Genomic DNA, 27,338 nt, shown 5'->3' on the forward strand with positions numbered 1-27,338 from the left:
GCAGGAACTACTTATAGAAATTATGGGAGCTATAACGTGAGAGACCTTGTTAAAAAAAAAAAAAAGATATCTGCCTGAAGGTATTTTATTGCCTTATCTAAAAGGAGCAAAGGGAGATTATTATTTGAACTATTTCCTCACCCTTCCACCTGTTTACCACTTAACGCTATTACCATGTAGTAATGTATTTTAAATGAACTATGGCAATTATAAACAGGAAGATATTTGTGACAAATGTCAAGAAGACAACGACTCTGGCTTCCCCAGCAGACCACATTTTGAGACCAACAACCAATTCAAAGGCATTGGTTTACTCAGCAAACCTAGACTGATGTCAACTGTGCCTCCCCCACCCCCCGCCCTCCACTGGACTAGAAAACAATTAATGAAGCATGGACATGGCCTGCAGTAACTGCACGTGGGAGAGAAAGGTTTCAGCACTAATAACAATGCTACCTGTGACACACTAAAAGCGTGCAAAAGAAAGACAGTAGCTGGGCTAGGGAAAGGACCTGGGGAAGATGGGAAGAAGAAAGGGGCAAACTGCAAAGCTTCAAAAAGTCAAGAAACATTCCAGCCAGTCTTGAAGGATGACTGGGGTTTATCTAAAGAGGAATTTTTTAAAAAGATATTTCAGGAGAAGAATAGCACATGCAAATATAAAGACCATGATAGATGGGAAAAGGAAGCTGACTGGGAGACAAGTGAAAGGATCTGCTGAGGTTTGGCTGAGGCTAAACTTACCTTACATGTGTAATAGCACTGATCCACAAGTCTATTTGGTTTTCTTCAGCTGTTCTTGACAGTCTTCCAAAGAAAGCAGAAGTAAGGACAGCAAAATTGAACGTACTGGGGGCCTCCCTGGTGGCTCATTGTAAAGAATCCATCTGCCAATGCAGGGGACACCGGTTTGATCCCTGGTCTGGGAAGATCCCACATGCAGAGGAGAAACTAAGTGCTTGGGCCACAGCTATGGGGCCTGTGCTCTGCAGCCTGGGAACCACAACTTCTGAGCCCACGTGCCACAACTACTGAAACCCGCATGCCCTAGAGCCTGTGCTCCCCAACAAGAGAAGCCACCGCAATGAGACGCCCTTGCACCCCAACAAAGAGTAGCCCCTGCTCACAACTAGTGAAAACCCTGCACGGCAGGGAAGATCCAGCACAGCCAAAAATAAATAAAAAATAAATTTGTTTAAAAACACTGAATGTGCTTCAGAGGAGAAACAATGAGAAAGAAAGACAATGCCCAGGTGTTGTCGCTCCATTTACTACTACCCAACCCTCTCTGTTGTTTACATCTTAGTTCTTCACACCAGGATCTGCAGAAGATTAGGGCAAGGAGAGGATTATGTGGAAAGGGCCCCTTTTAATAAACCCTTCACATCTCTCTAAACAAGCATTATTTCATTAAAGAAAAACAGTCTAAGGTATAATAAGCAAAGATGAGTGGCGGAAAATAGAGAAGAAAAGCAGATCAGAGTCACATGACATAAGAGAATATGCCATACATATATTTACATATGCATACATCTGTTAAAGAGAAAAAAGAAACAACAGCTTTATGTTTATTACTCATACAGTTATTTAGGCCTCACAGAAAAAGTAAACCAAGGTCAGCAACTCTTTTATAATTCTATTTAAGTGACTTTTATTTCTATTCTATCAAATGGGTATTTATGTCATTAAAACATTTTTATAAGGAAAATATTCCCCACAAGAGACCTGAAATACAAGTTTAACTCTCAATGTGTTTTCTGATCAGTAAAACACAATCCCTCCCCTTTCATCATATTTAGTACTGCATTAATCAGTGTAATGGGAGTCAACTAATAAACTTTCACAACCAAAGGTCTCATGCTGAACTCCATATCCCATAAAGATTTGCTCTATAAAATATGACAGGTTGGGAAAGTTAGGTAGATCTGGACAGCAATAAATGATCCTAATTTTTGTATTCTATCAATGAGTTGTATTTGAAATTGCCAGTACAAATTTACTTTCAATGGAGAAAAAAATCATAAGTCCAAGGATAGAATTTCATCAAAATATTTTATTAGTGAAGTAAAATTTAATTTAAATTAATCTTAATAGTGTGGTTAGCTTCATTGGATTGCACAGTGATATAATGTCCTTTAACTTATTTTACGATGATGGTATTAAAATCAACCTTGGGTTTCATTCACAAATCAGACATAAGAGACTTTCAATTTTATTTGCTGAAGATTTCCACTAATACAAACATGACTTCCCTTGAAAGGTCTCTGAAGGAAAAGGAACTAGAATGGATATTAAACAGCTTTCCATCAAAACAAAATGACAGCTCTAAAGAAAAGCCAATATTCGAATTAACAAAGCTTTCTTTAAATATTACTAGTAAGTATTTAAAGTTTAAGCTAGTTTCTATCAAGATACCTACTGTTAGGGGGAACCATAATCCCCTCTCTCATAGATACACTTGTACTCCCAAGAGGAAAACATATTTAATCATCTCTTCATTCTGTAGTCACTGCTGCCCTTGTGAGAGGCAGAGATTACTTGGTGGGTAATTTCATGTACTTCAGTTTAGAGGAAAAAGGTGTAAAAGTTTCCCCAAGACCTGTGTATCTTTCCCCACTTGGTCGGGATAAGTTTAATTCCAGGGAAGAAGTATTTGAGAAGCCATTTGGCTGCAGGTCCAGGCTGAGGTGTTTTTTTTTCTTATTTATTTTTAATTGAAGGATAATTACAATATTATGTTGGTTTCTGCCATACATCAACATGGATCAGTCATAGGTATACATGTCCCTTTCCTGTTGAGCCTCCCTCCCACTTCCCACCCCACCCCTATAGGTTGTCACAGAGCCCTGGTTTGAGTTCCCTGAGTCATACAGCATATTCCTACCAGCTATCTATTTTACATGTTAGTGTGTATCTTTCCATGCTACTCTCTCCATTCGTCCTCCACCCTGCCTTCGTGTCCATAAGTCTGTTCTCTGTCTTCATCTCCATTGCTACCCTGCCAGACTGTGGTTTCTAATTGATACCTACCAATAATAAAGTAGATGGTTTGATCTCTACCTGACTTGTGTTTATTTCCCATATGGTTTGAAATTGAACTCCCTACACTAAATACACAGTGGGGTCACGGTGTTCTTATCAATTCATCTCCTGAAATTCTACTCATCTTTAAATGTTCAGGTCTAGATCTAGTATCACTTACTTCAGTAAACATTTCATTGATTCTCTTGTTGAAATTAACTTTCTCCTCAATGGTCCCAGGGCCCTTTGTAGTTTGCTTATAGCACTTGTCCTATTTCTGCACTAGCTTACAAATAAAACCAGCGACAATAAATTATTGGTGTGCTTTTCAAACAGTGCCTTGCATAGAACTATTCAGTAATTGTAAAATTAAATTCTAAAATTTATATATTCCTCAGTGTGAGGATATTGAAATCAAGAATGTGTTACGAAGTATGAAGAGAATGACAGTCTGTAAAAATGAAATCATGATATATATTCTATTTAGCCAACAAATAAGAGCTCATTCCTAAATAGTTCAGGGGAAACTGTTAGCCAGCAGCCTTCAGGCAATGATAACTTGTGCACTGGGAATTTCTATGTATTTTCTGCACTGCTAGTTCTAATGTTCATGAAAAATTTATACAACTCTTTCATTGGAAAGCTGCTCACTGATAAACACAGGCCTTGGTTTTTCTTGAGATTTCAGACATTATTCCTAATTTTATGCTTACATATAGATAAAAGATTTAATGTTCAAAATAAGGCAAATATCCTTTGATTCAAATATAAATCAGTGTATGAAATAATGGGAAAAGGGAAAATTGCAGAAGCATTCTAATAATTATACATAGGCTTCCTTGTGGCAATTAACAATGTTTAAAAAACACTGAAGCACAACTTCACCGGTTTGAAAGGCACTCATTCACCTCATTTAACAAATATTTACTGAATGCCAACTACATGTCCAGTCCTCTACAGGGACTGGAAGTACAGCAGTGCAACATAATAGACATAAATCCCAGCCTCACTGAGGTTTCAATTGGTATAAAGCGCTAGATATTAAACAGATAATCAAGCAAATAAAGTTATGATTGAGGGTTGCCCAGAAAAAAAGGAATTAGGTGAGAGTGGTGAGCAAAGAGTTACATGATCAGGAATATTCTAATAATCTAAATCGTGCCATATACCATCACAAATTTAGTAATTTTTAACATTTACATATATTAAGAAACATATAACCTATTTCTCTCAAGTAATATATTGCTAAGCAAAATACAGGAATATAAAATTCAAACTATACCTAGAGTACATGGTGTATCGAGTGTATTTTTGTGCTCACAAGTAAAGAAAGTTAAATTATGCTATAACCAAGTGATGCTTACTAAAGTACCAGATAGATTCAGGTTAAAATTGGACAGTGGAAGAGAGGTCACTCCCAGTTCAAACTACATATTCTGCTTATGAGTAATTTACAAATTTTATAAAAACCAAATATATTGATAGACAGCACAATTTAATTTTTTTTCCTTTACATTACCCATCCTAAAAACAGAAACAATTACAGAAAAGTAATTGCCTTACAAAAGCATTTCCAAGCCACGTAGAGATTAACATGGGTAAAATGGATACTGACAAAAGTAATTTCAATATATTGATGCCTAATTCAAGATTACATGTGCTTAGTATGATAATCTCTAGGTCTATCCATGTTGGTGAAGGCAATGGCACCCCACTCCAGTACTCTTGGCTGCACTGTCCCATGGACAGAGGAGCCTGGTAGGCTGCAGTCCATGGGGTCACTAAGAGTCGGACACGACTGAGTGACTTCACTTTCACTTTTCACTTTCACGCACTGGAGAAGGAAATGGCAAACCACTCCAGTGTTCTTGCCTGGAGAATCCCAGGGACAGGGAAGCCTGGTGGACTGCCATCTATGGGGTCGCACAGAGTTGGACACGACTGAAGTGACTTAGCAGCAGCAGCAGCATCCATGTTGCTGCAGGTGGCATTATTTCATTTTTTGTGGCGTAGTTTTCCACTTCATATATACACCTCATTTGCTGTATTTATTCATCTGCCAATGGACATTAAGGTTGCTTCCATTTATGTGGCTACTGAAAACAGTGCTGCCATGAACGTTGGGGTGTATGTCGCTTTTCAAATTAGTTTTCTGTGGATATATACCCAAGAGTAGGATTGCTGGATCATGTGGCAACTCTTTGTTTAGTTTTTTTAGGAACCTCCATATTATTTACAATAGTGGCTGTGCCAGTGTACATCCCCACCAACAGTATTCAATGGTTCCCTTATCTCCACACTCTCTCCAGCATTTGTTATCTGTAGATTTTTTCGTAATTATCATTCTGACTGGTGTGAAGTAATACCTCTTTGTAGTTTTGATTTGCATTGATCTAATAATTAGAGATGGTGAGCATCTTTTCATGTGCCTATCGACCATCTACATGTCTTTTTTAAAGAAATATCTATTTAGATCTTTTGCTCATTTTTGATTGGATTGCTTGGGGTTTTGTTGTTGTTATTGAGCTGTATGAACTATTTGTATATTTTAGAAATTAAGCTGTTAGTCAAATCATTTGCAGATATCTTCTCCCATTCTGTAGGTTCTTTTTGTTTTATTTATGGTTTCCTTTGCTGTGCAAAAGCTTATAAGCTTGATTTGGTCCTATTTATTTTTTATTGTCTTAGGAGACTGACCTAAGAAATTATCGGTATGACATGTGTCAGAGAATGTTTCGCCTATGTTTTTTTCTAGGAGTTTTATGGTGCCTTGTCTTACATTTAAGTCTTTAAGTCATTTTGAGTTTATTTTTTGTGTATGGTGTGAGGGAGTGTCCTAACTTCATTGATTTACATGTTGCTGTAGATGGACTTTTCTTTATATTGAACTTAGGGGATAAAAGGTCTTGTAAAGATGAGCAGAAAAGGAAATCTGAGATCTATTTGGAAACATTCCAGTTAGTTAGGTCTGAAAATGGAAATGATTGCCAAACAATCGCCTTATTATCTTTTGATATTCAACTAAATACACACTCAGAGAAGGCAATGGCACCCCACTCCAGTACTCTTGCCTGGAAAATCCCATGGATGGAGGAGCCTGGTAGGCTACAGTCCATGGGGTTGCACAGAGTCAGACACGACTGAAGCGATTTAGCAGCAGCAGCAGCAAATACACACTCAAGTAAACAGATATTTCAGTTTACGAACTTAAGCCAGTCCTTTCTCAAGAATGTGGTTCTCAACTGTTTTCTAATTCTAAAGTAAAAACTCTCCTGTTTCAATGTCATATTTAGTTTTACCTATTTTCAATGGATGTGATACCCTGAAAGAAAATCTTATTCTCTCCACGTTAAAATTTCATTACATTCAAGTACCATTTAAACCCTCCAAAGAAATAAAGCATTATATCTTGAAGATTCTTTTTTTTTTCTTTTCTAGAACTCTTCTTTGACTCATTTTTTACTCTTTCCCTGTGTTTGTATTTAAGTGGGCAGGCAGCAAACTGTGAGAATAGAGATCTAGATTGTCAATTTTTCTGCTCACTCAGAGTTTAAGTGTTCTGTTGATGTCTCCTGGGAGAAAGTAACATCCATAGTAACAGATGTAAAAGCACTTACTTTAGGGCTGTTTTAAATGGCATCACTAGTTTAAAAAAAATTCTATATAAGAACATGTCTCCCAGGCACTGGGGATTAGCGGCAATTTCCTCTTTAAATTTCATTGGCTAAACTCCCACGATGTTGACGTTTGACATACATTGAGTCAGCCACATATTTAGCATCCCTATACATTATCACTCTCTTCTCTACCTTCAGCCTAAAAACACAGTCCACATTGTATATGTGGAAAAACAGTCTTCAATTTATATAAGTATTTCACCATTCATGGTTTGATTGTTTTCTCCTGCCATTTGTTGTGGAAACCATTTAAATAAAAAACAAAACAGAAACTGCCACTGCTAGGCAGCAATTCTGGAAAGGACACCTCAGCTTATCTGTAAGAAATCCTATATGAAGAAGAGCTAGGATGGACACAATGACCAGCAGAACAAGGCTTTCTGGAGAGGAGGCAGAGGCATACATGATGCTCACAAGAGAGTGTAAAAAGGGGGTTTAGCTAGCCTACAGGTATTTAGCACTTATTTTCTTTGTTAGGCTTAACTAAGCTAAAATAAATGGTTTTTCTGTATTTTTTAAATGTAGGTCATCACGTCGTTGTTCAGTCAGTAAGCTGTGTCCAACTCTTTGTGACCCCATGAACTGCAACATGCCAGGCTTCACTGTCCTTCACTATCTCCCAGAGTTAGCTCAAACTCATGTCCATTGAGTCAGTGTTGCCATCTAACCATCTCATTCTCCTATCTCATATTACTTAACATATACAGTAGGTTTTTTTTTAGAACAGTAATGGTGGTGGTTTAGTCACTAACTCGTGTCCAACTCTTGTGATGCTATGGACTGTAGCCTGCCAGGCTCATCTGTCCATGGGATTCTTTCTCCAGGGGATCTTCCCGACCCAGGAATCGAATCCAGATCTCCTGAATTGCAGGCAGATTCTTTACCAACTGAGCTATGAGGGAAGCCCTAGAACAGTAATAGTTACTCATTATTTAATGTACACTACATGCTTTATGTGGACTTCCTGGGTGGTGGTAGTGGTAATGAACTGTCCTGCCATAAGAGACATGGGTTGGATCCCTGGGTAGGGAAGATTCCTCGGAGAAGAGCATGGCAACTCACTCCAGTATTCTTGCCTGGAGAATCCCATGGACAGAGAAGCCTAGCGAACTCCAGTCCATGGGGTCACACAGAGTTGGACATGACTGAAGCAACTTAGCATGTAGCATGCACATGCTTTATGTAAAATACAGTTTTAATCTTCATAGCAGTTCTATTACACTCTTCTGGTTGCTCAGTTAAAGACACTGTGAATAAAACTGTCAAGTAATACACCCTGGAAGGATTTGACTCTAAGTCTGATTCCAAACCCCAATTTTTTTTAATTTATTTATTTTTTAGTTGAAGGATAACTGTTTTACAGAATTTTGTTATTTTCTGTCAAACCTCAACATGAAACAGACATACATATACATATATCCCCTCCCTTTTGAACTTCCCTCCCATCTCCCTCCCCATCCCACCCCTCTAGGGTGTTTGAGTTTCCTGAGACATACAGAAAATTCCTGTTTTCTATCTATTTTACATATGGTAATGTAAGTTTCCATGTTACTCTCTCCCTACATCTCACCTTCTCCTCCCCTCTCCCCATGTCCATAAGTCTATTCTCTATGTCTGTTGCTCCACTGCTGCCCTAGAAATAAATTCTTCAGTACCATTTGTCTAGAGTCTATATATATGTTAGTATGCAATATTTATCTTTCTCTGTACTTACTTCTGGAGAAGGCAATGGCACCCCACTCCAGTACTCTTGCCTGGAAAATCCCATGGATGGAGGAGCCTGGTAGGCTGCAGTCCCTGGAGTCGCTAGGAGTGTGACACGACTGAGCGGCTTCACTTTCACTTTTCCCTCTCATGCATTGGAGAAGGAAATGGCAACCCACTTCAGTATTCTTGCCTGGAGAATCCCAGGGACGGGGGAGCCTTGTGGGCTTCCGTCTATGGGGTCGCACAGAGTCGGACACGACTGAAGCGACTTAGCAGCAGCAACAGCAGTACTTACTTCACTCTGTAGAATAAGCTCTAGGTTCATCCAAATCATTAGAAATGAGTCAAATGTGTTCCTTTTCATGGCTGAGTAATATTCCATTGGGTATATGTACCAAAACTTCTTTATCCATTCATCTGTCGATGGACATCTAGGTTGCTTCCATGTTCTAGTTATTCTACATAGGGCTGCTATGAATAATGGAATACATGTGTCTTTTTCAATTTTGGTGTCCTCAGGGTATATACCTATGAGTGGGAATGCTGGGTCATATGGTGCTTTTATTCCTAGTTTTTTAAGGGCTGTCCATACCTTTTTCCATAGTGGCTATATCAATTTACATTCTGACCAACAGTGCAAGAGTGTTCCTTTTCTCCACACACCCTCCAGCATTTATTTTTCGTAGACTTTTTGATGATGGCTATTCTGACCAGTGTGAGGTGATATCTCATTGTACCAAACCCCAATTTTTAATACCTTCATTCTACTGTCTCTAGTTGGGGTTCATCAATGTTAAACTAATTCCCAAAGTAGCTTTAGATATACAGTGTGTGCTAATTAAATCAGCACAATCTGGAAACAAAGACTTTGGATAATTTGATAACTACACACATCTGTGTATACATACACACATATATAAATAGGAATTCACACTTTCACAAAATAATGTGTAAGTTCCATTATAAAAATTTTAGGTAAACCTTGAAAACAGGATTATATATATATATATATATGTGTGTATATATATATATATATATATTTCATTCCAATCCCAAAGAAAGACAACACCAAGAAATGTTCAAACTACTTCACAACTGCACTCATTTCACATGCTAGTAAAGTAATGCTCAAAATTCTCCAAGCTAGGCTTCAAAAGTATATGAACAGAGAACTTAACAGATGTTCAACCTGGATTTGCAAAAGGCAGATGAACGAGAGATCAAATGCCAACATTCATTGGAACATAGAAAAAGAAAGGAAATTAAAGAAAAACATCTACTTCTGCTTTGTTGTCTATGCTAAAGCCTTTATGTGGATCACAATAAACTGTAGAAAATTCTTAAAGTGATGAGAATACCAGACCACCTTACCTGCCTCCAGAGAAACCTGTGTGCAGGTCAAGAAGCAACAGTTAGAACTGGACATGGAAAAATGGACTGGTTCCAAATTGGGAAAGGAGTACGTCAAAGCTGTATATTGTCACCTGCTTATTTAACTTATTTGCAGAGTACATCATGTGAAATGCCAGGCCTGGATGAAGCTAAAACTGGAATCAAGACTGCCAGGAGAAATATCAATAACCTCAGATATGCAGATGACACCACCCTTATGGCAGAAAGTGAAGAGAAACTAAAGAACCTCTTGATGAAGGTGAAAGAGGAGAGTGAAAAAGTTGGCTTAAAAGTCAACATTCAGAAAACAAAGATCATGGCATCTGGCCCCATCGCTTCATGGCAAATAGATGGGGAAACGATGGAAACAGAGACAGACTTTATTTTCTTGGGCTCCAAAATCACCACAGATGGTGGCTGCAGCCATGAAATTAAAAGATGTGTGCTCCTTGGAAGAAAAGCTATGACAAACCTAGACAACATATTCAAAAGCAGAGACATTATTCTGCAACAAAGGTCCGTATAGTCAAATATATCGTTTTTCCAGTAGTCATGTATGGATGTGAGGGTTGGATCATAAAGAAAGCTGAGTGCCAAAGAACTGATGTTTTTGAACTGTGGCATTGGAGAACACTCTTGAAAGTCCCTTGGGCTGCAAAGAGATCAAACCAGTTAATCCTAAAGGAAATCAATCCTGAATACTCATTGGAAGGGCTGATGCTGAAGCTCCAATAATTCAGCCACCTGATATGAAGAGCCAACTCATTAGAAAAGACTGTGATGCAGGGAAAGATTGAAAGCAGGAGGAGAAGGGGACAGCAGAAGAGGAGATAGTTGCATACCATCACCAACTCATTAGACATAAGTTTGAGCAAACTCCAGGAGATGGTGAAGGACAGGGAAATTTGGTGGGCTGCAGTCCATGAGGTTGCAAAGAGTCAGACACAATTGAGCAAATGAACAACAAAATACACATATACACACAGAAATTCTTAAGGAATTGAAAATATTTTTCTAAGTGAATCCTCAACGTATTAAAATGTTTTTAGAGCCACAGTGATTAAGTATTTCAATAATTATTAACCTCTCTCATAAATGAGATCTAAAGAACAATGGAAAGTAGACATAGTAGCTCTATTTGCTTCAGCACTTAGTTTGTGCTCTTGTACTATAAGAACAAATGCTAATTACTGTTCAGCCCTAATGCTAATCTCAGCATCTGCTAATTAAAAGATCACATCTTCTGCAAAGTCAGCATTACCATTCAAATGAAAACATTAATCAGTTTGAAAAATTCAAAATCAATCAACTGAAAAGAGAAAGTTGTCAGCCTCCAATGAATTGATACCAGTGAAATCTCAAGAGTGCAAAAGAGCTAATGTCAGTTTATTAATATATGCCTCATCTACACAGATTCACATTGTTACAAAAGAAATGCTTTTTATTCTGTTTCTATATTTCACTCTGACCATTCACTTACATATTATTTCTATATACAATATTATAATATCATCTGGCTTTTAAGGAGATCTTGTTTTACATTTAATATACTAGAGATAAGACTACTGACCAGATTTTAAAAATAGATGTTGCAGAATTTTCAAAAAGCTAATGCAACTTAGTGAGGTATTTCGAGAATACTAATAACTGCAGAAAACCTCAGCTGCATTAATTATTATACAGCTGGGTTTTTTTTTTTTTCTTTTTTAAAGCTAACCAATAGGTCTATCTATTATAATGTTTATCAATATTCATGACATCTAAAATGCAGACAGGGTTATACTTCAGGTCAAATAAAAAAAATGGTATTTCTCAGCTTCACTCAAAGAGTTGGTACAGACAAAAGATCTAGGATTTGGTCACTGGTGATCTCTTCCATCACATTTTGTCTTCTTCCCTGTGCCAAAGAACAAAGACTAATAGGAACCTACTGTCTTCCTTCTCCCCTCCCCCCTCAAGTGGGGGAAAATGCAGCTAACCTAGCTCTGTTGGCCAAAAGTTTAACAGGAATGTTAATGTAATGTTAATGTAATGTAATGTTAATGTAATGTTCAACAGGAATTCACCCCCCAAAAACTAAAAATTGTGGCATAAGGGATGGCAAGATATATAAAACATACCATGTAATGCTTTCCTTATTTTTTTTTCAATTGGGGTATAGATGCTTTACTCATTGGAAAAGACCCTGATGCTGGGAAAGGCTAAAGGCAGGAGAAAAGGGGACGACAGAAGATGAGATGGTTGGAAGGCATCACCGACTTGATAGATATGAGTTTGAGCAAACTCCAGAAGTTGGTGATGGACAGGGAAGCCTGGTGTGCTGCAGTCCATGGGGTCGCAAAGAGTCGGACATGACTGAGTGACTGAACTGAACTGATAGATGCTTTACAATGCTGTTTTAATTTCTATTGTACAACAAAGTGAATCAGCTATATGTATACATATATACCCTCTCTCTTGGACTTCCCCGCTTCCACCCAGCCTCTATATCCCACCCTGTTAGGTCATCACTGAGCACCAAACTGAGCTCCCTGTGCCATACAGCAGCTTCCCATTTGCTATCTATTTCACACATGGTAGCGTATATACGTCAATTCCAATCTCTCAGTTCATCCTCTCTTTACCCCCCACCACATCCACATACCCATTCTCTACATCTGTGTCTCTATTCTTGCCCTGCATATAGGTTCATCAGTACCATTTTTCTGGATTCCTTACATTTTAAAAGTTTAATCTATGTCAAATTCCTGGCAGTCCAAATGAATATACACTTGGAAAATGAAGATTCCTAACATCATCAGAATGTACTGCTGATGTATTAAAAAAAAAAAAAAAAACTTTAGGGAAAATAAGCTTAAGCAATCTCTTAGTAGTCAGCAACAACAATAAAGTAAAATATGAAACTGTAAATCTGATGGAACACAACTACAGACGAATAAATACCTTTGCATTCTGAAAAAGGAATGAGTAAAGAATTATATGTAAATTCACATGCGCAGCAAAGGTACTAATGTAGTAAAATCTGAAAGAGAAAGTCAAATTCATAGCCTTGTTTATCTAAAAAGATAGGAAGAAAGCAAGCCTAGACAGATTTACAATTATGATTTCATTGGGTGGACAAAAACATTTTGATATATACCACACTGAGGAAACTCAGCTCTAATTCACTTCATTGAATTATGAAATAAATAATACTTTTTCCAAAACAACCTCATGTGACAACTTTAATTCAGAGGAATTATTACTAGGATTTACCATGCTTTTCTTAAACAGACCCCTACTTACAGAGGCTAAAAATCACTAAAATAATTAGTTGGCTATCATAATATTGATATATGCTCATAAAAGTTCATTTTATATGTATAAGCCCTAAAAAGTTTTGTTAGAATAACAGTCATGTTCTATATAATAAAGATTGTTTTCATAAAATACCAAAAGATAAAGAAGAAGAGTTTCAGTGGTATTAATTTTTTATCTCTGTGGTGTTGAGTAGAAAAATGGCTGATGGATTCGCCAAAGAAAAAAGCATGTCTCCTCCTTGACCATTTACAGAAGGGATTCACTCTCATATGCTTAGAAACATTAATGAAAGCTGCTGCACATCTAGAGGGGAAAAAAAGGCCTCTTAAAAACAGACTCACTATATCCAAGCCTACAGAGAATGACATAGATAAGCAGAATGTCACCTTACTAATTTACAAGGAGAAATAACCTTCACAGGGACCCAGATACTCGAGTCTCAGCCATCAGCCCATTCTTTCTCTAAGGGCAGATGGTCTCACCAATGGATGCAGAATTTCCTTTCTACACAACCACAGTTAACCAGCTCTTCTCCTGAGTGACACAGTATTCACTAGATCTAGTCATACATTAATCTAGCAAAGAGCTATAGGCCAAAGAGCAATTCAGTCACTTTTGAGATGGTTTTACTCACCTATGCTTTATCCATTCTGTGCTTATCTCACCTTTAGAGGATTTTTTATTTCCCTTCTTTCTTACTTATATAAGCAACACGTTGGTCTTTCACACACTGCACTATCATTCTGCAGTGTAAGGATTATATTTGTAAAGCTTGATACAATCAGTGGCATAGCCAGAAAAGATGTGGTAATAAAAAAGATTAGCCAAAAAATAGGTTTGAATGGCAAATTAAGAATTACAGATCAACTAGTTCCACCCTCTTAAAATTATCAGAAGTTTAACAGAGTGCAGTTAAACACTTAATACGTATCCGCTAGTACAAACTCTAGGTCAGCAAGCACATTTCAGGAGTGAGGATTTGGGAGCTGAATGGACCAAACATTTACTGAATGCCTCTCTTACCTCTAGACACATAACTAGATAAATGAGGACCTATTCTCTCATTAATTCCTTATAGACATAGGGTGGGCATTATCTCCATGAGCAGAAGAATAAGCTAAGCCTCTCCTTCCAAGTGTTCCTGAGACCTTGCTTTGTTAGTTAAGTTCTTCATCTGCTCACATTTTCTCTTCAGACTGACTTCTACAACTCACAATTATGTTTCACCCTCTCTTATCTTCAAAGTGCAAGTGAGCAATGCAGCAAACAAAAAACCAACCTTTACAGCCATCTATAATTCTCCTCTGGACACTGCCAAAAATTTCTCTTGCTCTTCCCAACAAATGGGGAAATAATTTATACTTGCTGTCTGTTCTTACCCACCTCTCCTTCAATCACCAACCCTCTGCAATCATCTTTTTTGGCCAGCGCCAACTTTCACTAAAAACACTCTGGAAAAAAGGTCACTAATTACATTTGAACAAGAACTTCTGAAATACTCTTTCTTTGCTTCTATTTTAAAATCAAAGTGTTTTTTCTCCACACTCTGTGACCATACCTTTTTGTTTCCCTTTTCTAGTTTGGATCCCTCAGAGTTCCTCGTGAATTTATCCTTAGCTATATTCTGTGCCTGTACTTTATGACTCCTCCTAGTAATTTAATCCATAACCTTGGCCTCAACCTCCACCCAAAGATGCCAAAATCTCTATTTCTAGCCCAAATCCTCCCCATAGCTTCAGAAATCTATCTCCAGCCCATACCCATGAGGAAGGGAAAGAAATGGCCTATACTGAATGCAATACCTTTCCCATCATTTTTTTTTTTTATGCTCCTCTAACACCATAAAATGACACCACCATCCTCTCTATCACGCAGGTAACATATAAATCAACTTGGATTTCTTCTCCTTTACTGTCCATCCCCAATTTAGCTATCAGCTCCTAAATATTTTACTTTCTTACACCCTTCTCACCATTCCCATGGCTACTACCTGGTGAGGTCCCTAACATCTTTCCAAGAGTCAACTAAGACTGGCCCCTTTTGCAGAACTTCTTATCCTCCATGTCCTACACCTGTTAACTACAAGAAAGTCCAAGCCCCAGAACCTGGCTCAAACTTACCCCTCTACTTTTTTTAAAAAATATTTGATTTATTTATTTGTCTGCACCAGATCTTAGCTTTGGCACACAGGATCTTCATTGCAGTTATCTGGGAACTTTAGTTGCAGCATACAAACTCTTAGTTGCAGCATGTGGGATCTAGTGCTCTGACTAGAGATCAATCCCAGGCTCCCTGCACTGCGAGCTTGGAGTCCTAGCCACTTGACCATCAGGAAGTCCTCATACCTCTCCAGTTTTATTCATCAGAATTCCTGACCCCTCTTGTAAGTCACATCAATATAACACCTACGCTTGTACACACACACCAAATTTATCCTAAAGTTATCGTCTTTCTGCTACACCTTTCAGCACAATATTCAGGTCAGTGCCACATTGATCCAACACCTAATGGAGTCTCAGGAAGCCAATTTCAACTTCTTTGTTGACTGACCTGATCCACAATATGTTTTAAAACCAAGGCATGATTATAAAAATTGCAGAGTTCTCTTCTCAGTTAAGTGTCAACAGAAATATTCTCACGTCGCCAGTTTAGATATGCCAAACCACAACTGCCAAACCACAACTTCCACCATAACAAGAATTATGAACACAGTGTATTATCATGTTCTTCACTGTCACAAATTAAGAAGCTTTCTATCTACATTCACCAGTAATAACAGGGCTCATACCTTACTATATGAGAACTTCTGAATTACTTAGCAGTTTTAGCTCACGATAATAATAAACCCCTACACTAACAATATAGTGCTAATGTTACTTAGACTGTGAATACTGAATATGTGAGTATGTTGCTCAGAGTTACTAGCAAGCACTTCTGATATTCTATAACTTCCAATGTCAAGAAACAACTTAAATTTGATGCTGAGCCTTGAGAACAAGCCCATGCATTCCCTCAGATAATATAACACTGCCTTCCATACCCAACTGGATACAAACATTGATGCAAATATCACAGCAACCATTATACAGAACACTTTTTAAGATATAATGAACTTACTATAAAGTAAAGAAAATGTAATTTTTCAAAAGAAAAAATCCTTCCTTCACAAAGAGGTCCTTTTCATTGTGGGACTAAGGAGAATACCAAAATTCTTAACCTAAGCAGGTCATTTTGTATATCATTCTCATTCTGTCAGCCAAAGATGCCTCTCTCCTTATTAATAAATTAAAATTTTCCCTAACAAATGTCCTTGAAATCGACTATTTACCTGTAGAGCATGGTTCATATCTATAGCTATGGATGATGTATCTCAATGCCCCAAGCAGGAGAGATTGTAAGTAACACGCTTTCATTTCCTTATTCCTTTTCTAACTTCTATACAACTAAAATTGTGTAGAAGTTTGGATTAAAGTTCCTTATACATTCTGACATCCTTCAAGTCTTTATTCTAACATGACCTTCTCAATGAAGCCTACCCTGTTTAATACGACAACCTGCCTTCCTTTCCCGTTAACCTATTACTCTAATCCCCTTATCCTGCTCTGCCTTTTCTCTAGAGCACTTATTACCTTCCAAAAGGCAGCATAATTTACTCAGTTTTTAAGTTTACTACTACATATATTTGCCCCCATAGAAAAACATTCTGGAAGACAGTAATCTTTGGCTGTTGCTCATTTCTCACCCCAAGTAACCAGATCAGTATCTGGTTTTGAGTAGGTACTCAAATATACATTGGTTGAATATTAAATACATAATTTCATTTCACCTGTTTGTCTGAACTGGTTAATAAGCAGTACAGTAATCTATGATGAAAATGATACTTGTAAGATGGGAACGTTCCCACGGTCAGCACCACAGAAGTCAACCTTATTATATCTTCGCGCATATCGTATGGCCCACCACCCAGTGCTATGTGCTCAGTTGCTCAGTCGTGTCCAACTCTTTGCAACCCCATGCACTGTAGCCCGCCAGGCTCCTCTGCCCATGGGATTTTTTGAACACCCCTCAGTACCCTTCTCTAGGGCTCCAACTCCCACAGCGGAGATAGCACTTCCATAACGGCTGCTGACTGGTCAGGAGACTTGCAGGCTTTCAGGCTAACTTCATTATCGTTGTTCCTCTGAGTATTCTCTTCCAATATTTTCTCCTTTCCACAACTCCAACTTTTCAGTCTATAAAATGAAGGATCTAGATGGTAAATACAAACACTGTATTATTCTAACAGTATAACTTGGTAAGAAGAGCTAATGCTCTTGCAAGCAAAGGGATAAAACAAAAAATATAGAAGTAGTATACGGCATAAAGCAGGGGAGTGCAATGGCCTTTTTAAAAAGAAAGAAGACAAAAGCGCAGGAAACTAAAATAAAGGAGAATAGTTTATAAAAGAAGAACTGTAGGAATTTAACCCATAGCACCTCAATCACTCACGACTGCCTGAAGAGATGACCTGGTCCTAAGTGAAAATATGTGTACAGAAGCCCTTAACTAAAATTAAGTTTAATATGTTGAATATAAGGTTTTATTATTATTATTATTGTGTGTGTGTGTGTGTGCTTGTGCACTCAGTCATGTCTGACTCTTGTGACCCCACAGACTTTAGCCCTCCAGGCTCCTCTGTCCATGGAATTTCCCAGGCAAGAATGTGCAATGGGTAGTCATTTCCTCCTCTAGGAGATCTTCCCGACCCAGGGATTGAACCCACATCTCTTGTGTCTCCTGCACTGGCAGGCAGATTCTTTACCACTGTGCCACATGCTATCATTATTAAGGGATTTTTCATTAGAGTACTCAAATAAACCAGATGTTTTCATAATGAATTTTAGTACTAATTATCAAATAAATAAATTTGTTTAAAAAGTCTATAATAATAAATACTCAAGCAAATAATTTTGTAATAGAGCAACATTACAGAACTATTGAGGCTTTGTCACTATCTACATTCAGGCTGACACAGAGGCAACAAAATTATCTTGGCTGATGACACCTTTGGGTGAGTTGTGCTGGTGGCAGTTCCACACGCACGGTGTGGCCTCCTTTGGCTCTATTCTGGTGAGTGCTCTAACGAAAGCAGAAGGTCCGTCTCTTAACACAGTATTTTCAGAGACTTTAGCTATCATAATAACTATCTTGAAGCACATTTTTGAAATGCCAGGCCCAGTTCTAAACATGTTACATACTTTAAGCCAGTCAACCCTTAGAACAGCAATGTGAAGCTGCGGCTATCATTAGCCCATTTTCAGGGTGAATAAACTTACTTCTCTAAAGTGACACTGCTAGTAACTGGAAGAACTGGAATTCAAACCTGAGCAAACATTAGAATACACATCCTACCTCTTTAAATCTAGATAAGAATATATAAGAGGTGTGATACAATATGTGTAACAATAACTGATCACTTACTCTGTAGCAAGCCTTTCTCTGATTTCTCTATACACATCATCACATTTAATCTCCACACAATCCTGGGAGGGAGAAATCACCATTCTCTCCACCATTTTCAGATTAGGACACTGGGGCTCTGGGAGGTTAAGTACTTGCACAAGTTCATATCTCTAAATTTCCCACCTCTGTCTGTCGAACACTGCTTCTTTCCTCCTTCTAATCTAATGGTCTCATTCTTGCATTGTAATAGCATGGCACAGTCATCATTACCTCCTCAGTGTTATACACTCAAACATACTCCTATCCAGGTATTGTACATTGCAATGCAGATATCTGACACTACAGGTATTTTTAATTATCTTATGTTTATCATTTACCATGTCCTAGGCAGTGAAATTGCTCTAGGGGATAAAATGAAGAACACAGATACTATTTGTGGGAAATATAATAAGTAGATAGCTACAAAAAGCCTTAAGAAATGTTACAGCAAAGAAAGTGCAGTTGCTAAGAAATTCAGAAAAGGATAACCTTATCCAGATTTGGGAGCTGAGTGACGTCTAAACTGACTCCTAAATGATAAGCCTGAAATCGCCCGGTGAAGAGGGAAGGATGGAGAGATGGAAGTACGGTAAAGTATTCCCAAAGAAAAGAAAAGACCAAGGCCAAACTCAGGCTTCCCTGGTGGCTCAAATGATTAACAACCTGCCTGCAATGCAGGAGACCAGAGTTTGATCCCTGGGTCAAGAAGATCCCCTGAAGAAGGGAATGGCTACCCACTCCACCAGTATCCTTGCCTGGAGAAGCCCATGGACAGAAGAGCCTGGCAGGTAACAGTCCATGGGGTCACAAAGAATCGGACACAGCTGAGTGACTAACACTTTCACTTTCAAGGACAAACTCTGGGAGAGGGTCTGTTTTTGTGTTTTGTCCCCTCCCAACACCCTCCATAAATGATTTCCCTGCATGAATCAGTAGCTAGCTGTTGGCCTCTTCATTCTACAAAACCTCTCACCTAGAATCATAGGATGTCTTCCAACTTCAATTTCTGCCCCACCCAGCCTCCAGAGAAGACAAGCACAACAGCAACCTCAGTCCACCCATTGGAGTCATGTGAATCTACCTTTATTGCAACAAACTGCTTATCTGGCATGTCTGAGTCCAATCCTGTACACATTGAGACCATCGTCTCCTAGAGACAGAACAATCCTCACATTGGACCATTTTAACCAAATGGGCTGCTGCCTCAGTCTCCTTGTATAGCACAAACAACACCTGCTTGGGCTGGGGGACTGCCTAGGACAGATGTCCACCTGGCTGTGCCCAAGCCAACTAGCCTAGTTTTTATCAGCACTTCTCTCCAGGAAACTACTGGGTTTCATCTAAGACTAAAATCTTTGCAATCTATCTGCAAGTTTGATAAGCCTCAAGATATTATTAGGCATATCATGATATAAACTTCTAATTAGTGCACAATAAATATTTTGTTGAACGGTTAAATAAAGCTCTACTACTATGAAACTCGTATGACAGGTGGTTGGGATCAACAATAATACATTTTTTACAAATCATAACTTACAAATAAAAAACCGACAACGGGGGTAAAAGGGTTTTAGAAAATTGGGGAAAAGACCTCACTACAGTTTCTTAACAACTTATGCAATGAACCCCACATTAGAAATTCAGAAAAGATAAGGAAAGACTGCAACATCTGGAACATTTTCACAACACTTGACAGTTCTATTAAGTACTGTTTCATTTAGCCAAACTGGGTCTAATGTTGATGATCTAAAAGAATTCACATGCAATAGAGCAACAACAATAACAAAGCAGAATGCCTACCAGACGATGAGGACTCACTAGGTACCGAGAACTGTGCCAAGGGGTTCTGCAGACAGTATTAGCTGCTTATCATTCACCTCCCTTTTCCTAAGTAGCAGAAACTTCACATTGTTCAGGGTAAAAATACGCTTATTTAAAAATTACTTGGTTCCCCAGACACCCCTCTAGCTAGGAGTGGCCCTAAGACTCATCACTGTTGAAAGACATAGAGACTGAGTATTTTCTAGACAAGTTTTCCTCTACCTTTACTAGTTCCAATACCTCCCCACAACTTTTTCTCCTTCTTCCCATGGCTGATGTGAAGGCCAACTATGAGAATACATAGGATGCAAGAGCAACATGACTAGGCTTATGCAGTAGGAGCTTCAGGTCTTCCTGTCATCAAAAACCTGTTACACTAGCATTGGACTACTCACTTCTGGAATTATTTTTGCATGAAAAAAATCAAAACTATATTTAGTTAAATCTCTTTAGGCATTTGCATGCATTGTCTCACCTGAATTTTTACTTTGTTGAATTAGCAATATTCTTATTCCAGGAGCCTGGTAGAGTTAAAATGCCTCTATGGCAGTATTCGGGGGTTCCCAGGTGGCAGAGTGGTAAAGAATCCACCTGCCAATGCAGGAGACACAAGAGATGTGGGTTCAATCCCTGGGTCCGGAAGATCCCCTGGAGTAGGAACTGGCGACCAACTCTAGTATTCTTGCCTGGAAAATTCGATGGACAGAGGAGACTGGTGGATGGGGTCACATGGGGTCACAAAGAGCTGGACACAACTGAGCACATGGCAGTATTTTAACTACTACAATACTAAGGGGAAAATTTATTAGTCACTATTTTTTAATAGTTTTCTTCTTTTATTGTTGTCATACCACTTCTAATTTATCCCCACCTCTCTACTTCTCTTTATTCCTAAGATTTCCTGATTATCTACCCATTCTTGGATAAAACAGGTACATGTTATAATTTCTAAATTCATTCAATAGCAAGTTAACAAATCTATTCTCTAGCTAAAATGAAAATAATTAAAATATAACAAAATTTAACAATGTAACTTCTAATTACCTAACAATGACACCTCTGCTGGTTTGTCCTTGATCCCCTCTCAAAATATTTCATATGATATACAGTGATTTAAAATCCTTAAATGATGCCTTCTTTAAAGAATTATAAAAATTAATATTTATTGTTTTTATTGTGGACCAAACTGTGCTGTGAGTTTTAGATATATAGTCTCATGAATCTTAACACTATTAATGTAAGTACTATTTAGTATTCCCAACTTGCAAGAGACACAGGAAGGTGCAAATATCACATAACTAGCCATTGCCAGAGCCACAACCTATACTCTGGACATTCTGACTTCCACACATTATTCAGCCCTCACATAAATATCTGATGCTGAAATAAGTTTTTTAAAATACATTCTAAATTTTTGATTCATACTCATTTCATGTTAGCCTGGCTTCTTTTCCACATATTTACAAATTAAAATTAATACATGTATGGTTGAAAGAAAAAATTAAGTTAAAAAAGTCATATGTCCAGTGTGAATCCGAGACATCTACATTACATTTCAAATGTACAAAATCTTATCCACGAATTCAAGTTTTCTCAAAACAATATTATGAAGCAAATAATGTCTAGATAAGACTACCTGAATAACTCTTTTCATTGCCTAATTACTACCTATTTGAAAGATTTTCTTCAAAGATGTACTAGCTATATGACTCACTTTGCATAGGCTATTTTACATCTGCTCAGAATTTAGTTAATAGTAGTTTACCAATGTTAATTTCCAGTTTTGATAACTGAACTATAGTTACTGTTTTAGGCTGTTAAGGCTACTATAGCAAAATACCAGAGATGTCAGTGGCTTATCAAAGCAGAAATTTATTTCTCACAGTTCTGGAGATAGAACTTTTAATTTCATGGTGCAGTCATTCAGTGTTTGGTAGGGCTTCCTGGTTCACATATGGTAATCTTTTCACTGTGGCTAGGGAGTTCCGAGGGGTCTCTTTCATAAGACCATTAATTCCATTGATTCATGAGGCTCCACCTTCATGACCTAAGACCTCTTAAGGGCCTCCCCTCCTAATACCATCACATTAGGTATTGGGATTTCAACATACGAAATTTAGGACACCTTCAAACTGTAACAGTAACATTAGGGGACACTAATTAAGGAGTATATGGGAACTCTTTCTACTATTTTACAACTTCTAAGTTGAAATTGATCCAAAATAAAACATTTAAGAAAATTGCCAGTTCTTTTAACAGAAAATTTTAGAGTTGCTTGCTGAGCAGTCCAGATGTCACAGAACATCAAATGAAGACCATTTCAAATATTCTGAGCTTTAGAATACCAGCATAGTACAGCTTCTACTGGCTGTGTTTAACAATTAGGGCTTATTAACCTTTGACTTTTGACAAAGGAATGGTTTTACAAAGATAGAGCCATGAATGAAAAATGAAAACCTAAGTGCTACATTTGAACCGGAGAAGCAAAACACTGTATCTCATTAGTTATACAATTCCAAGGCTCAGTTCAGCCAAGGGCAGAAGTAAAGAACAGATTATACTTTTCCATTAGGATTGTAATATAATTCTGAAAGAAAAGAAACACTTACAGGAAATACATTGCCATAAGAAAAGGTTAAAATTCCCCACGCCATCTTTGCCAGATATCTTTGCTAAGGCAAAATAAAGTTTTACCTCTTCATTCATCAATGTGCATTTATGAAGCATGTATTATATGCTAGCATTGCCACTCATGTTGAGCTCCAGAAAACAAAATCTTAAATAAAAATATCCTATTATCATTTTGATATATAACTTGCTCCCAAAGCACAAATTAGTAAAATAATCTAGTTCTGAATACCTAAGAGAGTCAAATTTGGTTTCTCAGAAGGGTATATTTTCTGTTTCTTCTTCACTGAGCTTAAATAAGCTCAATTTACAAAGATAATGAGGCTCTACTTTCATATACCTTTAAATTATTCTGAGGACTGAAGACAAGAGTTGGATTTTATAGAATATCCACCTTCCATTAATTTTTTTTAATTGACACCCACATATCTCCAGAGTGAGTTGAAATGACAACTTCATGCCACATTCCCATCTGAGCTGTCCCTCTAGTTGTTTGCTAGGCAATTTGCAGTCAAAGTAGAAAGTCTCTCAGGGTTTTCACCTCCTCCATCTTCTCATAAAGTGAGGCCAGTAAACAAAGGTCAAATATATCCTACTTTATAATTCAGCGATTATTCACCTAAGTAGTGGTATTTGCATTTCACCTAAACTCATAAATCTAAAACAAGTCCCATAAAGTGAATGAATTTCTGCTATGCACTCCACATCAAAATCTCAGCTTTATCAATGACACGGAAGCTAAAATAATCACACATGCACAGAAAACAAGAGATTTCCGACCATGTGGAAACCAATGTGATATTTCAAAAAAAAAAAAAATTTTTCCTATCTCCCACACTTCAAAGTGAAATAATTTATTTACTGTTATAAATTCTAAAGTGTGTCCAGTTACAGCTAATATAAATTCTCAGTGTTTTCTTTTAAAGAAGTGGTCCTTAAGCTCAGACACTAGGATAACTACAGATACTGAGACACCCCTCACCAAGCTAAGAGGTAGAGTTGTGCTAAGGTTGGATGGAAAGCATGATAATTATAATTGGCTTTAGAAATGTTAATGTTTATGCTAATATTTGAATTGAAAAGGAACAATAGAGAACTAACTCTAAGTTAGACAAAGTGACTCACCTATAACTCATGAGGAGTCATTATAAATTCTAGATAGTTATTTTGGGGGAGACAAAGAATAAGGATGGGGAGCACTCTCAGAGGCTGTTAGAGAAAAATGAGAACTTGAGAGCTACTAGCAAAAAAAAGTCAGATAACAAGATGGTAGAAAACAGTGATGGAAAAGATATTATTAACAAATGAAACGAAGGGAACAGTCAATGGATTTTCACTCTGACCAGGGGCCAGGAAAGGAAATAGATCCATAGGACTGAATCCAAATAACTGGATGAGCCAGAGGTCTTGCTGGAAGACCACTTTTGATTGTTGACTAGGGCTCAGAAGAAACAGCCTTGCTCCTCTAAGAATGAACTAAGTTCAGCTCTGGAATTAAATTGGATGTCACTAAAAGAGCAGAGGAAGTAAAAAGAGAGAAGCCTAAAAAACCAGATGCCTGTTAAAATGTATGAAGCTACACACAGCTAGGGTGAACAACAAGGTGATATTTGTAATTACCTGCACAGAGAAACACTGACTATGGTATTAGGACTATTTTTCCCTAGCACAAGATAGTTAAATGATATTATATTGCCTGGGGACAACACTGAGGTTAAGGAAGATGAGGCAGAAAGGATAATGTCTCTAATAGCATAGAGATAGGAAGGGGAGAAATGGGAAAAACAGACATTGACCCAGTAACTACATAAAACTGTACGTGTTCCGAAAAGTTTCAGTCTTACATAGCCCTTTCAGCCACAGGGCTATCAACTCCAGGAAGGTGGGTTTGATTGGAAATTAACTAGCCCACAGTATCAGCCAGGAAATGACTCACGTCATATCATGATACCAGAAGAACGTCCATACATTTCAAGTTTCTGGCCACTACTATATCAAATTGTAATCAGTTTTAAAAGAACAAAAGAGTGGATTCCACATTCATGTAGCATTGTCAACAAAGACCTACATAAAGGCTCTTAAACAAACTTTAGATATGTATGTCTACCTCAAAAATTATAACTATGGAAAATAAGCATATTTAAAGTTTTCTCAAAGCTGGAAAAAAAGAGTAATGATAAAGACAGTTATTAGATATGAAATTTTCATTAGATTCATCTTTGAGACCCCACTCAGATAAACATGCAAAGATTCTTTATGGAAATAAAAAATTAAAGTATGATTTTTAAACAGTATTTAAAAATAAGTTATAATTTATCAATAAAAAAAGTTATGAGTGAAAAAAGTACTGACCACTTAAAACAACGCAGCAAGAATTTTAAAAGAGAGGGTAGCAAATGTAAAGACACTTACCTAGTACATTGTGAAATCACATTTTTGATTGCAATATTTGGAGATTTCTTCAGACATATTTAAAGTCTGGGATCTGTTAGTATTTGCTCTTGGAAGCTGATTACTCGGTTCTAGATTGTCATTTCTACTGTGCTTCAAAAGGCATAGGGAGGCAGGCAGAAACTAGGCAGTATAAGAACGACAAGGTACCTCAAAGAAACCTACTCTTCTGCCTGAACAATCAGTAAGTCACAAACACTCAGACACACACCCTCAGCACAGTAGGAAGAAAATAAAAATCAAATACAGGTTGTTACCCCATAGTGTGTGGGCAAAACACCCACAATTGTTGACACATGAATCTTAACCACAAGTAGAGGCATTTGACTGACACCACCACTCACCAATCTGGTTCTACACCTACATTCAAAACCACTGTGTTTCAGGAGAAGCTAACAGAATTGTTTTATTTCTCTCTCAGAGTCACTGAAGCAGGAAGGCCAATGAGAAATCCATAAAAGGACAATTTTGCATTACTTTCTTCTCACTGCTCATATTGTACATAGTATTCATAACTGCAGAGAGACCATTAAATGTGCTTTCTGCTCTTCTCTCAAACTGTCATAATAAAAGCAAAAGGAGATAAAATTATACCTATGATCTCTCCCTTCTTCCTTGGCATCCCAATCTCTCTCCAAAGAGAATTTTGTGATGTTTCCAACCAATTTTCTAACTATCAATTAAGAAGAACACTTCAAAACTTGCTTTCTGAAAAGGACACAAATAAAACTGAGATAAGAGTTTGACTCAAAAAAATAATCTAAGACACACCCTTAAGAATTATTCTTAGAGGTAGAAATAAAATTCCAACTCAATCTTTATTTTCAACATTTCCTCTATGAATAGCCTAGACAAACATCTGCATAAACTGGAACAATCAATTAGTTCTGGCAATTATTACAGCTCATAGAGGTTTTGGGTCTGCTGCACTGGAGGCAGATTCCTTACCCTGTGAGCCACATCTAGAAGGCTTCAACAATTTTCCCTACAAGCATTCCATATATTTGACAAAAATCAACAATTACAGTCATAATATCAAACCCCTCACTACAACTCCTGTATACAATAGTGGAGCCCAGTGTGTTTGCATACGTATGTGCTTAGTCATGTCAGACTCTTTGAGACCCCATGGACTGTAGCCCACCAGGCTTCTCTGACCATGGGATTCTCCAGGCAAGAATACTAGAGTGGGCTGCCATGCCCTCCTCCAGGGGATCTTCTCAACCCGGGGTTCGGACTGAAGTCTCTTGCATCTCCTGCACTGACAGGTGGATTATTAATCACTGTGCCATCTGGGAAGCTCCTAAGACAGCACATAAATTTAAAACTTTCATTAGTACAGGAAACTATCACATTGTCGATACTTTCTTAAGAAGATATTATTCACTTTATGGTCTGAGATTTTCTTTCCACCTTCCCTGACTGCACAATAAAAAGACAAAAACATATAAACTCATTCTTTACCAACTTGGTCCTGATACCTATCATCCTTTTCTGCCATTCTTCTAACTGGCATCTCTAATGGAGCTTGAAATTAACATTACTTTTTCCTGGCCTAATGTCCTATTTTATTTTGTTGTATTAGCTTGATTTTTGTTGTCCTTTAGTGTTTTATTTTATACATCATTTTCTGAGAAATCAGCACAGCTCAAGACGCTTTTTGTCTTAACTAAAGCTACTGAACAAAAGAGAACAGGGAATCTTTAAAGTATTAATATTTAAATTTCTCACAACAATTACAACAGATTTAAAAAAAAAAGAAGTTTAGGTTTGGGAGGGGAAAAAATCTTGGCCATGTCACAGCATTATAATTGGAGAATAAATCACCCAATAGTGTCTTAACAAGTAGCCTCAAGACAA

General features: G+C 37.6%; 1 protein-coding gene across 3 annotated transcripts in view; it reads right to left on the reverse strand.

The window, feature by feature from the left end:
• The window catches only part of ADGRL3 (adhesion G protein-coupled receptor L3), an 885,081-nt gene that overhangs the window by 837,677 nt on the left and 20,066 nt on the right, over positions 1 to 27,338 (reverse strand). For 2 of the 3 annotated variants that reach the window (XM_081506741.1, XM_081506647.1), the window contains exon 2: positions 26,073 to 26,186. The exons of the other annotated variant lie outside the window; for it this stretch is intronic. The gene's annotated coding sequence lies outside the window, so the exon portion shown is untranslated. The remainder of the gene's footprint in view (positions 1 to 26,072; positions 26,187 to 27,338) is intronic. 3 annotated transcript variants of the gene reach the window in all.

Source organism: Giraffa tippelskirchi, chromosome 1, assembly GCF_054371585.1.
Source record: "Giraffa tippelskirchi isolate mGirTip1 chromosome 1, T2T-mGirTip1v1.2.pri, whole genome shotgun sequence".
Taxonomy (NCBI): domain Eukaryota; kingdom Metazoa; phylum Chordata; class Mammalia; order Artiodactyla; family Giraffidae; genus Giraffa; species Giraffa tippelskirchi.